We start from the raw sequence: 15649 nt of genomic DNA, 5'->3' as shown, positions 1-15649 counted from the left end.
ACCCGCTCGGTGGAAGATCCCTTTGTCGTATATCTACAATCATAATTGTCATCAACCCACAGACATCCACTGCTGGACTCAGACTGCAGACTCTCCTAAGGTTCGCCACAAAACAGGTGTCCTGCGCAGCTCATATTCAGCGTATTCACTTGGCCTTTAGTAGGTAGTCAGTCCACCTGGTGGGTGGTTTACTCACGCTACGGTAGGTATTCTACGCGCGGGCGTCGCTCGAGAACTTTTTGGTTCCAGCGGCCTTCTGTTCTTCAAGCTATGCGTCCTGCTCATTTCCACGCGAACCTCGTATTCCTTCGGTCTATGTTGATTATCTTAACTCTCTTGTGATCTCTTCATTCCTTATTCGATCTCGCAGGAAAACTCCGACCATAGCCCCCTCCATTACTCTTTGAGTAGCTTTAAGCCTTCTGATCTGAAGCCCATTGACAACGACTGAGCTTCAATGCAGTATGTCATCATGAGGTCACCTACCAATGTAGAAATCTCATGCAGTTTATTTAAGAAAATTAGGATGACTGAGTTTGAATAAATTGCCTTTTCATTTTCTCTTCAAAGTACCTAAATGAAAATCCAAATATGCCTGAACACAATAGTACTTGCAATAGTACTTGAAATCAAACAGAGAGAGTATTTTGTAAAAAAAAAAATTATCGCCGTTGTATGAGACAATCGAACCGTACTTACCCGGTGGTAAGCAGTCAACGTTGCACGCGGAGTTTGTACTTTTTTTATTGCTTAGATGGGCGGACGAGCTCACAGCCTATCTAGTGTTCAGTGGTCACTGGAGCCCATAGACATTTACAACGTGAATGTGGCACCCACCTTGAGATATAAGTTCTAAGGTCTCGAGTATAGTTACAACGGCTACCCCACCCTTCGAACCGAAACGCATTGCTGCTTCACGGCCGAAATAAGCAGAGTGGTGGTACCTACCCGTGCGCCTGTGCGGACTCACGGTCCTGCCACCAGCAATCAATCAGCACCTAGTTCAGCAGTGCCTAATGCTTTCCCTTCAGCCTTGTTTAAACAAGGAGACTCGATGGAATCTTAAAAGAATATTACTATGTCATTGCTTTGCAGTCGGTTGCAGGAGTCTCAAATTAATCTGTCAGATTAAAAACTGCTGTATAGTCCCATATAAAATTTACTGCATTCACGGCGAAAAAATTTTCACCACGCTCCGCTGAACCCAAGAACTAATGCAGATTTCAACTCGGTTTAAATTATACCGTGCGCGTTATAAGCTCTAGAATTTATTTTATCAACTTTAATTGTTACTAGCGACTCGCCCTCGCTTCGCTACAGGACCATTTAATTTTATTATTGATAGCTTAGTTCCGCGGTTATTGTCGTACCGCGGGTGACGCCGCGAAGCGAAACTAGTCTAAAAAAATAGCCTTAGTTACTCCTTATATCATCAGCTACCTATCAGTGAATGTCTCGTCAAAATCGGTCCAGTCGTTCCAGGGATTAGCCTGAACAAACAGACAGACAGACAGACAGACAAAAATTGTAAAAAATGTTATTTTGGCGTATGTACCGTATATATATATATATATATATATATGTCGTAGGCGGCGGGGCCAGGGATGGCTGAGCGGTAGTTTCGTCATCACTCGTATTTGGTTGAACTCAGTTTATAAAAAGTCAATAAAACCTTTTGAATAATAATTATTGAAACTCAACACACACAACTTTCACAATGACAGGATAAACCGACAGTTTCGTTGCACATACCGACAGACTGACTGCCAGAGACTCACTGACTGAGACGGACGGACCGTCTGATACGGACTGAATGACTGTCTGACACGGAATGCCACGACTCTGTCCACGTATCGCCATTTTATAACTGTGGCGTTACGGAGTCTACCCTTCATTTTGTGATATTTATCAAAACAACATTTCATCATTTAAAATAATAATCAAAACCACCGTCTTAATATTACTAAAAGTCGTCAACCACGACACGGCCATTCTGTCACTTTGACGTTTGTGTATCGTTGATATTCCGAACTATTGACCCGGATGCGACACGGCCATCCTGTGTTACACACGTCCTCGTGTGTTAATCTGAAACAAAAGCCAATACCGCACAGTATCATTCACGCTCGGCCATATCTGACCACTCTACTAAAATAAAAGTAGTGATTTACTACTGCTGCAAGTTCTCCCCGTACAATTCATGTACACAGTAACTAAGTCATCCCTGTGACTACAAGTGTTCAATGATGTCATCCCTGTGACTACAAGTGTTCAATGATATCATCCCTGTGACTACAAGTGTTCAATGATGTCATCCCTGTGACTACAAGTGTTCAATGATGTCATCCCTGTGACTACAAGTGTTCAATGATGTCATCCCGGTGACTCACATGTCAACAGTCATCCCTGTGACTCACATATCAACAGTCATCCCTGTGACTCACATATCAACAGTCATCCCTGTGACTCACATATCAACAGTCATCCCTGTGACTCACATATCAACAGTCATCCCTGTGACTCACATATCAACAGTCGTCCCTGTGACTCACATATCAACAGTCATCCCTGTGACTCACATATCAACAGTCGTCCCTGTGACTCTAATCAACAGTCATCCCTGTGACTCTAATCAACAGTCATCCCTGTGACTCTAATCAACAGTCATCCCTGTGACTCTAATCAACAGTCATCCCTGTGACTCTAATCAACAGTCATCCCTGTGACTCTAATCAACAGTCATCCCTGTGACTCTAATCAACAGTCATCCCTGTGACTCTAATCAACAGTCATCCCTGTGACTCTAATCAACAGTCATCCCTGTGACTCTAATCAACAGTCATCCCTGTGACTCTAATCAACAGTCATCCCTGTGACTCTAATCAACAGTCATCCCTGTGACTCTAATCAACAGTCATCCCTGTGACTCTAATCAACAGTCATCCCTGTGACTCTAATCAACAGTCATCCCTGTGACTCTAATCAACAGTCATCCCTGTGACTCTAATCAACAGTCATCCCTGTGACTCTAATCAACAGACCTTTTATGAGAACCATCGCATATAGATTTCTCGACAATAGAACATTCGGCACCAAAATCCAAATAAAAATAATACGACTCACCAGATTGTTCTCATTTACCAAAAATACTCGATATTACACAGCTACCGGCATGTCGCTCCGCTCGGCCGGTGAATAGTTGACCCATCGAGCGCCGACAGACGGCGCTTGCGTCCCATATCTCGTATTGGCTGCAGCAATCACGTGTTGATTGCGACACGGTCTTACTGACTGTACACGTCCTCGTGTGGTGGTTAACCTCACAGTCTCCTACGAGGCGGCGCGCCCTAGCGCAAGTGTAGCTGGTGCGCGGGGGCTCCAATCTCGGCAGTCCGTGCTGGAGGCGTGGTCTCGTCGTTTGGCGGTCCCGTCGGCCGGCCTCCGTACCGTTGAGGCGATCTGCTCGGTTCTCGCAAACTGGGTAGGCCGCGACCGCGGAAGACTCACCTCCAGCTACCTGTGCAGACTCACAAGACATTTTACCACCACGCAAACTTTTTACCATAGCAAATCTTACCAGCCACCACGCAAACTACAATTTTGCGGGTTCCACCTCTCCTACACGATGTTACTCCCACACTGCGGAAGCCAACCGCGAACACTTGTCAAGCACGCACAAGCACGCACTTCACCAGAAAAACTTGCATCCGCCAGCGGGACCCGATCACCGCCGCATTGCCAGACACGAACGCACCGGACGTTTTATCTTACAGGTCACGACGACTTCAAATGTGTCAATTTTTCTTCCCCACGGAAACTTGCTTGCTTTCTTGTTTGCTTGCTTGCTGGAGCCCGAAGTCATCGAACGTGTAATGTTATTGGTATTGAATCTAGTAGATTCTAAAATTTCAGCGACAATTCACAGTCTCATGTCCTGGTTTACTGCACTAGTGCCATGTAACTCTAGCAGAAGTCAGCCGCTTAAAATAATTCTTGTCGGAACTACCCACTCGTCATGACAGATCCATTATTGCGATCGAAGTTTCACCTGAGACTTGCACTTGCCTTAATTTCTTGCAATAGCTTGTTACGTGTCGTATTTCCGCTAGTAAATGCCATGTGATAAGTCGAGAGTCAACTGGGCAACATGAGCCAGAACGTAAGATGTGACGATTTCTTCGTGGCTCAGATCTTCCATCGAGGTAGCAGACGTTATGACACGACTTACGTATGCTGCATTCACGCTCTTGCGGCGTACCACTACTAGTATTCTGATCTGCATCATGTTTTTGCTGTACTTCGAACATGTTCAAACACGTCACGCCAGTGAGAGTAGAGTCCTGATCCCACTTCTGATGTCGTAGGCGGCGGGGCCAGGGATGGCTGAGCGGTAGTTTCGTCATCACTCGTATTTGGTTGAACTCAGTTTATAAAAAGTCAATAAAACCTTTTGAATAATAATTATTGAAACTCAACACACACAACTTTCACAATGACAGGATAAACCGACAGTTTCGTTGCACATACCGACAGACTGACTGCCAGAGACTCACTGACTGAGACGGACGGACCGTCTGATACGGACTGAATGACTGTCTGACACGGAATGCCACGACTCTTTTTTTTTTTTTTTTTTTTTTTTTTTTTTTTTTTTTTTTTTTTTTTTTTTTTTTTATGATTGAAAGTTTACTGGTGGCCCGAAGGCCTTTCCAGTTTCACCAGGACAGGTGGGCGAGCTAAGGCTCAGCCAAGAGGGGTGGGATTTTCTAACAACTGCCCGAGCGCCTCCGAAGGAGACCTAACAACTCAAGAGCAATTGTTTCGCGAATGAATCTACTACCGGATCGGAATCGCGACCCGCTGAGAAGATCCGGCGAGAAACTCAGCGGGCTGATGCATGGGTTAGGTTGCACGTCGACCTCTTTGTCGAGTTCGACGAGTACGGTTACCGGGGTCCCTAAGCCTGCCCCTAGTATTAGAGCTGAAGGCATCTAATGCAAAGGTTATTGGATCTGATGGATCCGTAAGGACGTGTCTAGGGCGTCGACGGTGACTGGCTCCTGCATGATCAGGATTCGGAGAGTAGTCAGCGGCGGCAACGATAAGGCGATTATCATGACGCATAGCCTTATCGAAGTATCGTTCCGACGCTGACTTCATGTATTTCCGAATTGATTCGAGGCCCAGGTCGTCGTGTAGGTCAACGTTCCTCACGAACCACGGAGCGCCGACAGCTAACCTGCAAAAGCGGGATTGTAGGGATTGGAGGGTGTCTATGTGTGTGCGGGCCGCGTGAGCGAACACCACACTCGCGTAAGTCATGACGGGCCTTATGCAAGTTTTGTAAAGTGTCACCTTGTTCCGAAGGGACATTTTACTCCGCTTACAGATCATGGGGTAGAGTCTACCGAGAATAAACGCGGCACGGTCACGGACTGATTTTATATGCGGGCGGAATGTCATCGATGCATCCAGGGTAACGCCCAGGTACTTGACCTTCCTGGCCCAGGGTATGGGTTGTCTAAAGAGAGTAATCGGGGGTGTGAGATTCCTCCTCCTAATCCGGGAGGAAATCCGTGTGGAGCTTCCCCTCTGAAATAGCACCGCAGTACTTTTCGCTGGGTTGATGTCTATGCGCCATTTTCGGAACCACTGTCCTAGGGCTAGGGCTGCGCTCTGAAGCTTCTTCGCGATTAGGGACTTATTTCTACTAGAATAGTAAACAGTCGTGTCGTCGGCGAATAAAGCTAAATGGGTCGGCGGCGACCGGGGAATATCGTTGACGAATAAGCTAAATAGGAGGGGTGAGAGGACAGAGCCTTGCGGGACTCCAGCTGTGAGAGGTCGTGGGGAGGAGCGGGTTCCCTCGACTCGATATCGAAAAGAGCGGTTCGACAAGAAGTCCCGTATGATGAGCACGAGACTATCCGGCACGCCCATGTTGAATAGTTTGAAAATCAAACCATTGTGCCAGACTTTGTCGAACGCTTTTGCGACGTCGAAGAAGAGAGCTCCCGTGTATAACGGTTTTGGTCGATTAAGCCCCACAAGAATGTGCTCCGTGAGGCGGTGCACCTGTTGAACGCATGAATGATTTGTACGGAATCCGAATTGTTCATCGATGAGAATGCCCTTGGATGAGACGAAATCTCTGAGGCGCTTGTAGAGCAGACGCTCATACAGTTTGCCTAGAGACATGAGGAGGCTAATCGGGCGGTGCCACGACTCTGTCCACGTATCGCCATTTTATAACTGTGGCGTTACGGAGTCTACCCTTCATTTTGTGATATTTATCAAAACAACATTTCATCATTTAAAATAATAATCAAAACCACCGTCTTAATATTACTAAAAGTCGTCAACCACGACACGGCCATTCTGTCACTTTGACGTTTGTGTATCGTTGATATTCCGAACTATTGACCCGGATGCGACATATATATATTAACATGCATGGAGTAAAAAGCGTTTATTTCAATATTACAAACAGACGCTCTAATTTTATTCATATGTATAGATATGTACTGTGTATACATACTTACGTATTTAGTAAAAATTGGTTATTTTATTATTACAAACAGACACTCAAATTGTATTTATTTGTATAGATTATAGAATTAAAAGAGCAAACGGGAGCAGCCGCTGTGAGGACTAGATGAGGTGGAGATGAAAGTCACGGGTGGAGGTGGTCACGACCCTCAGATATGATTCCGGGAGAGGATCAGTTTTGTTTTAGCTACTTACTGTGGGCACTTAGGAAAACTTTACTGAACAAAATTACATGTCGAAAGCATATTTTATGGCCGCTGCCTCGTCTGATCGTAAATGATTTATAGTCATTAATGTGCTTAGTGCGAGTTTTTTAACGTTCTCGATAGCGTAAAAGTTAACACAATTTTGTATGGAGTTGGAACGTTCGTCTACGTTTGCCGCTAGAGGGCGCTGTTCCAACTGCATACAAATTTGAGTTAACTTCTACGTGATCGAAAACGTTAAAAAACTCGCACGAAGCTCACAGTACTACCATAGATATAATCAAACCCCTGGTCACTGTTATAAATCATTTCAATTTGAACTCTGTGTCACTCAAAATAAGCAGTATTTGACCACAAGCGTCTACAATCCCACTTCGATAAAGCGGCTCGACACGAGAACCCTCTCATCCTGGCCGCCGGTAACTACATTCCTGATCCTGCGGACAGAATGGAAAGCAGACGACGTCGCCCCAAACACATCATTTCGGATCCTCCCGATCCACTGACGGTGCTTTTAGGTACCTCAAGCACCGGTCATCGTTCTCGCCGACCCCATCGTTTGCGACAAAGGGCTCGACGAGTAAATTAACCCATAGACACAGCCCACTGACTTTCTCGCCGGATCTTATCAGTCGCGTTTTCGATCCGGTGGTAGATTCTGCGAAGCACTGCTTTTGCTAGGGCCAGTGTTAGCAACACCCCCGTTTACGCCCCGTGAGCTCACCTACTAGTTAAGGTTACGCTGATATAGCCTCTCAAGGTTCTCAGCTTAGGTAGGCAAAAAAAAAAGTCTACAATCACCCATTCTGCGCCCAGACTCGTGTTGTAGTTAGCTCTCATATTATATTTGGTTCACAAGCTCGTTAATAACTCGATGCTAGATGTAGTTTGAAATTCCCAGAATCGCGTAATTGATTTTGAAGTCAATGAAATTCCAAGGCACGTATACCAAGAACATATTTATGTTCAGTAACATACCTACATATGTACATTATTCAGAGAATTAACGTCCCAAACGATCTGCACATAAAGAAATAGAAACAAACTTTATTAGTACATGTTCGGAGATTATAAAACTATAGTACATTCGACACCTACTCCGTTTTAGTGCGCCTTAAACATCGCGCCGTCCCTAGGCACGCATGCCTCCAAATTGTGCGTACTTTATTACATAAATACATTTCCTTTACACGAAACTTTACTACAGCGTGTAACCACGAATACTACACTTCGGGGATACACTGCCATTTTACAACTTGGCCGAGCATAAAGTATACACGACGACCATCACGTGACGTTATTCTGGGACTCGCTAAGCGGTTTTTGATGTCGCAACCGCAGAGGTCTCGTAAACGCGTATGTTTTTGTACTTTCGCGTAGAGAACAGCCCCGGCCGTGGGCGGAATGGGCCGAAATGTTACTTGACGCTCATCGGGACTGTAGTTGATGTTACTACGAAACAAATGAAGGTGCAATAGTCTCGTGGAGCTCTGTTATGTTCCGACTTTGAACGAAATTTGTATGCTAAACGCGATCCTAACGTAAACGTTGAACTAAATTTTGGAGTGTACGAGTGCTTTTGAATTTTGCGTTGCGCAATACATTCGTTGCATTATTGTACACGTAAAGTTTTGAAATTTATTGAAGAGATTTTTGTTTTTGGGATACATGCATTTTGTTACAAATACGTTGCGGTTTTTTTGGTCCTTTCATCTACTGTATTTCATTTTGAATGAAATGCCTTTGGTTTGTCCGGTTCTTGACAGCTCTATTTAAGGGCTAGGTAATGATGGTGAGGAAGCGGTATCACAAGTTCTAGGAGGCCGGAGTCAGCTATCATACGCATTTTATGATCTATAAGACACGCGTGTCAATAGATCTTCTCAACAGAATTCAAAAGCATTGACGAAATTATTTTGTTAAATTTGTTTACTATTGAAAAGCACTGCTTTGCACCGTTTTTTATCAATTTGCAAGTTGATTATCAAGTATCTTTTAACGTTAGTAAAAAAGAAAAAATTATAAGTTCGTATTCCAAATAAGAAAATACTCCTAATTATTATATAATTGTAGTTAGATTTTGAATAATTATTTCATGCGTACATATAACGGTTTTTAACTTAAAATTGGGGATATATAGCTTCCAGAACGTAATGAAAGTTCGTTAGAACGATTATTGGTTTAAGGAATAACAAACGGTCAACGTTCCCGCGATCCCACACCTACCCACAAGCTGGACAGACTTTATTAAATCATCTACAAAGCGTTCCCTTATTCAATGTACACGCACCGCCACAAATACAGAGAGATGGAGAAGCCTTGCAAAAGCCGAAACCAACCAATAAGACGATACATAACTACGACCACTACGACTAAGAAGAAGAAACCTCAAGAATATTCCATTTTTTTTTTTTTTTTATTGCTTATATGAGTGGACGAGCTCACAGACCACCTGGTTTTAAGTGGTTACTGGAGCCCATAGACATCTACAACGTAAATGCGCCACCCACCTTGAGATATAAGTTCTAAGGTCTCAATTATAGTTACAACGGCTGCCCCACCCTTCAAACCGAAACGCATTACTGCTTCACGGCAGAAATAGGCAAGGTGGTGGTACCTACCCGTGCGGACTCACAAGAGGTCCTACCACCAGTAATTACGCAAATTATAATTTTGCGGGTTTCATTTTTATTACACGATGTTATTCCTTCACCGTGGAAATCAATCGTGAACATTTGTTGAGTACGTATTTCATTAGAAAAATTGGTACCCACCTGCGGGATTCGAACACCGGTGCATCGATCAACACGAATGCACCGGACGTCTTATCCGTTAGGCCACGACGACTTCAAAATTTCTCTCTATCGCTTTAGCAATATCTACGCAAAGTTTTCTAGATCGTTCTTCTTGATTCTCAGCATTAAGTTCGCCTACAGTCCAACGCTTATATCACTTATATTATTGAACAACAAACACAATTATATGAACAGCAAAATAAGATTTATACCGACGGCCAATAAAATGAAACGGTAACTACATTAAAAGGGGTACTGTGCAAACATTTCCCGACAAATTAACATGGAATTGATCAGATTTCCGAATCAAACGGACCGTGGAGTCCGTCGCGATGCCAATCAGGGAACAAGTTCGGCCCACTTGTAATTTGCTATTTGAATGAACACCGATATTATGTAATATACATTGACAATTTTTTTTGAAATAGGATTTTTAATGACGAAAAAAGCAATTTCGATTATTTATTCTTTATTATTCTATTATTCTATTTTTTGTCTTTCACAATCGCAGATCGTGGTCACGTTTCTTAGCTATTACAGGTAGTGTGCGAGCAGTTTCAGCAAATTAAAGTGTTTCAGGTAACTAAGTGCTAATGGCATGACTGGTTATACAATTCTAATACATTTGAAGTTGAAACAAATTGAAATTGATTTTGCTAATACTACAATGATTGGCAATCCATTTACACTGCCTTCGAAAGGAGATTAGAATATCGGTCCCACAGACACAGCCCACTGCGTTTTTCGCCGGATCTTCTTAGTGGTAGATTGATTCTTAGTGGTATCGGTGGTAGATTCTGCGAAGCACAGCTCTTGCTAGGGTCGGTGCTAGCATCACTCCGGTTTAAGCCCCGTGAGCTCACCTACTAGTTAAGGTTACGCTGAAATAGCCTCTCAAGGCTATCAGCTTAGGCAGGACAAAAAAAAAAGAAAAAGAAAAAAAAAATTCAGCCTGCTATAAGGCGTTTGAAGGATGATAGTTCACGGCGCTCAAGGAAGACCTTGGCGGGTGATTCATTCCACAGCTAGTAAAGAGGAGTACATGGCAACAATAGTGACATTAACGCGCTGTCAATCGCAGTGGTTTGAAGTAATAAAAGGAGCTGTGGCTGCGGTGTCAGCCATACAATTGGCATTACAATTATGGCAAAAAATTGAAGACCTCATTTCTCATTTCTCAACAGAAGCTAATTTCCAATATTTTCATCTCAAAGCCTTTTTTTTATTGCTTATATTATTTATTGCCAAACATCCTTTTTTTATTGCTTATATGGGTAGACGAACTCACAGCCCATCTGGTGTTAAGTGGTTACTTTCAAGCCGAAACGCATTACTGCTTCAGGCAGAAATAGGCAGGGCGGTGGTACCTACCCGTGCGGACTCACAAGAGGTCTACCAGTTAAAAAATCCTAAAGCACTAACATAAACAAATAAGATTTAACAAAAACTTAAACAAAGCAAATCCAAGTTTAGAAAAACTTTTTGTGAATGTTTTTCAACGGATACGTTTAAATAGAGGTAGCAGCCATTTTGTTGAACGCCTGATTCGTAGATCGCCTAGAGCGGAATATTTAGAGCGTCATGCAAACATACGTCAGACATGAGGTGCCATGAGGTCCCCACACGCTTCGTTTACGGCATTACAGCTTTCGACCCAAGTTACAAGAGACATATGTTTTCTCACATTTTGTCAATATTTATTTTTAATAAAGGAATCGAATACGAAAACTCAAATATAAGAAAGAGCCTTGACTTCAGACGACAACATTGAAAAATTACAGTCTATGAAATAATTTTCCTAATGGATTTTTCAATCATTCCAATTGATAGCACTGAGACCAGGTGCGAACAGGTAAGTTAAGAAATTGCTCAAATGTAATAATTAAAATGCTTTTGTTTCAAATTCAATTTGTTTCTTTCTTATCATTTACGCCCTGTTTATAATGCTTAATATCAATTCACATATTAGATACTAACAAAATTGTATTATACTATTGGCATAATTGTCTATTTTAACCTCCTTTTTTTTTTCAAAATAAATGACAATCATTCAATTACAGTTTGTCATTAGAACGTTAGTAAATAATTATAATGAAATGCGAATTATTTAAAAAAAAAACTAGGCCTTTGTAAAATTGTTCATGTAAAACCCAAAATATTTTTAGTGCATTAATTAAATTAGGCATACCGCTTTTCGCCTGTGAGTTGGACCAAACGTAAACATTTTACGAACTAAGGTCTCGTAACTATAGTGGCAAACGTGGCGTTCATTCAAACGTGATACGCCACGTCTGTGGTGCTTCATCGATTTATGATCTCTTGATAGTTTTTCTGATGTCTCTCTTAGCTGTTCAAGAGCGTCATGCGGCGTTTAAGTGTCACGCATTCGGAAAATCTTATTGCCTTACCAAGTATAATCATCGGGGATGGGCATATTAGTATAGTTTGGAAATGCTCAGTTGGGCCAAACAGATTGGAATAATGCTTTCAATGCGAGAGCCATGGTGCTTTTTACTGATGGTAGGTCCTCTTGCGAGTCCGCACGGGTAGGTACCACCGCCCTGCCTATTTCTGCCGTTAAGTAGTAATGCGTTTCGGTTTGAAGGATGGGGAGCCGTTGTAACTATACTGAGACCTTAGAACTTATATCTCAAGGTGGGTGGCGCATTTACGTTATAGATGTCTATGGGCTCCAGTAACCACTTAACATCAGTTGGGCTGTGAGCTCGTCCAACCAGCTAATCAATAAAAAAAAATTTAAAAAAAATGCCAGCGTTACCAAGTAATCAACTTGATCCAAGTTTCAAGTCAATAAACGGTCAACGCGAACAAACAAAAAAGCCAGCAATAATAATTAATAGTCGTATACAAAGGTGACCATAATGTACACAAAACAATTCAGGACAGTTCAGGTATCTTATACCTTTAAACGAGCAATTCTTGTATAAATTTATATAATCTGAATCTCGGAAACGGCTCCAACGATTTCATAAAATTTAGTATACAGGGGATTCGGGGGCGATAAATCGATCTACCTACGATTTATTTTCAGAAAATATTGTTTTATTCGTGTTTTCAATAATCAACTCTTCCCGACATCTATTGGCGAATAATAATACTATTTTTCTTAATTGGGGGCAACTAACCGCTTTAAAGACACAAGAAGATGGCGATATAAAAAAAAAAAAAGGAGCAAAGCTCAGTCATCATCTAGTAAAAAATAAAAGTAAGATTTTGCTATTGACACTTCACAACTTGACGTCAAGTATTTTACAGTTGTAAATTAACTTAAGCGGAGAAGATTAAGTTTGAAAACTTTCCATAGACGACGACCCGATACGCACACTTTTAAAACTTCTATTCTTATTTATTAATCATAGCTTAATTAAGAAGTAATTAAAGATCGTATCGCGAAATATCAAGAGCAGTACTTATGATCGCAATGGAGATGGTGTATGAATATGGCCTCTCAGAGCTCTTCCCACGATTTACTTTATCCACTATCTTTCCGTGGCGCTAGTTTTATTATACAATATTTTTTTTATTGCTTAGATGTGTGGACGAGCTCACAGCCCATCTGGCGTTAAGTGGTTACTGGAGCCCATAGACATCTACAACGTAAATGCGCCACACACCTTGAGATATAAGTTCTAAGATCTCAGTATAGTTACAACGGCAGCCACATCCTTCAAACCGAAACGCATTACTGCTTCACGGGAGAAACAGGAGGGGCGGTGGTACCTATCCGTGCGGACTCACAGGAGGTCCTACCACCAGTACAAAATATAGTATTTTCTCTCATATCTTCTTTTATATTGGTGGTAAGATATTGTGAGTACGAACGCGTAGCTATCACCATCTTGCCTAGTCCGAAGTCATGCATTCCGGTCTAAATAATAGAACAGTCATCATAGTATAACCCAATTCTTGTCTTCTTTTTAGCTTGGTCTCTGAAACAAGATCCTTCTAATGATAGTGTTTTTCCTTGTCTCTTGGCCAGTCGTAGACACAATTAAAAGTAGTTTTAAGGTTTAATCTCGATTTTATTACATGTATTATTTTCTTTCACTCATTTTACTGTCAAAAGTCGTGTCATAGATCCGGAGTCCACGAAAACTGTAATTAGTTTTCGAAATGTTGGAAATAATTAAATAAAATTGTTTTAATTTTGTCCTTCATAATGTACTCTCTTTGCATTAGGTGGCTCATAATCGCGTCTGTGATTAAAAAAAATGTGAGCCGTCACGGGATGCTTGGCAGATATGAAACATCGACATTATTTTGTAAAAGTAATATGCAGAAAAGAACAGATTGTGATAGGAACTAAATATGTCATAATGATAAAATAAAATATTACGAAAAAATAATTTGTTTTCAAGTAAAACACAGGTTATGTGTACTGTAGTAAACAACACTGTATACACTACGGAGTATACACTATAGGTATCTGTTCCGTCCCGTAACAGTTTGTTCTAAAATACATATTTATATTATTATTACTTTTTTTTATTGTGAATAATTACTTTTTTTTTTTTTTTATTCTTTGAGTACGCAACGCGACACAATTTGGGTTTATATGTATTATTCATTTCTTATTTTTTTCTTGTACTGGGTCTGCGACATATTGCGTGTATCGGAATGCACCATTTCCGTGGGAAATGGTTCTTCGGCGCGACACTAGCGCCACCACCTGCCTACCAGTTAGTGCGGAAAAACAAAAAAAAACAGAGTTTGTCACCCGAAGCCGCTGTAGCCGCATCGGCACGCGCATAATATTTAATTAGTGTGTAAAGTTCCCCCTTTCATATAAAAAACTGGAAAATAGTGACAGTGACCTATGACTACATGTGAAGGATAGATGAACTGATTCTGTCGGCAATACTCATCCTCGACCAGGACCTTCGGACGTGGTTGCGGGACGATTCACGGTAAGTCGTCAGACCTAGGCCATATCCTAATCATAAATTTGGTCCATTCGAACCGGATACATATTTTCCAGTTTGTGTCGTGTTATTTAGCAGTATTTACGTACTCATTTTCAAATTGTAAAATCACGCGTTCGATTCTTAGCGTCCCCCGCCATCTTTTGTTTCGCAAAATGTCGGAAGGTGAAGAATTATCGCCGTGTGAACAAGATATTTTCGAAAGGGATTTAATTCTTGATGAACTCAAACGTATCATTCTACTCGCGAAGACGAACGAACAACAATTTCGCTCGCGTACTATAGACCTAGCGGCTCACCAAAGAAAGTTTACAAAGGTTCAGACTAAAATTGAAAAGTTTCTCATCAGATCCAAATCATTTAGCAAAGATGATAACATAAAGATTCGTAATGATTTTAATGACTTATACTACGAAATTGTCGGTCACTTAAACTCGTTAAAGTCGATGGATGAGCGTCAGCGCCGTTTCAATCGGTCAAGTAATTGTTCATTTGATGCGTTAGGTAACGATAAAAGAAATTTACCTACTTTACCTTTACCTGAATTCAAAGGCGATCCTACGGATTGGCCATCATTTTATGATTTATTCAAATCGTTAGTGCATAGCAACAATGCCTACTCTAAAGCAGAGAAACTTAGATATCTTCTACTTGCAGTTAAAAACGAACCGTATAACCTGATCAAATCCATACCTATCACAGAAGATAACTACCCGATCGCGTTAGAAATATTGTTAACCCGCTACGAAAATAAAAGGGTAATTGCGTCGAAACATCTAGATCGAATTTTAGACATAGAATCGTGTTCAGATAGATATCCGTATAGTGTACGAAAATTGTTAAATGTCTATCAGGAAAACATGAAGGCGTTAGAGGTCATGGACTTTCCGACTCATGAGTGGAGTTTCGTTCTCCTACAAATTTTACTACGTAAAATTCCGAGTAGTATGAGAAAGGGATTCGAACGTTCATTGGCCAAGCCATCCGATATTCCAGAAGTAGACACATTGGTTTCATATTTACAACATGAAATCGCCGCGGAAGAAATGGTATCTCCTAGCTCCTCAAGTACCTCCGCACAGCACGCTAACAAACAGATATCGCGGGTAGGTAATCCGCTGCCATTACAGCCGCGTAGCTACAATGTAAGTCCGAA

The sequence above is a fragment of the Bombyx mandarina genome, chromosome 21 (assembly GCF_030267445.1).
Source record: "Bombyx mandarina strain Sakado chromosome 21, ASM3026744v2".
Taxonomy (NCBI): domain Eukaryota; kingdom Metazoa; phylum Arthropoda; class Insecta; order Lepidoptera; family Bombycidae; genus Bombyx; species Bombyx mandarina.
The sequence above is the reverse complement of the archived record's forward strand: the minus strand, read 5'-3'. Positions refer to the sequence as shown.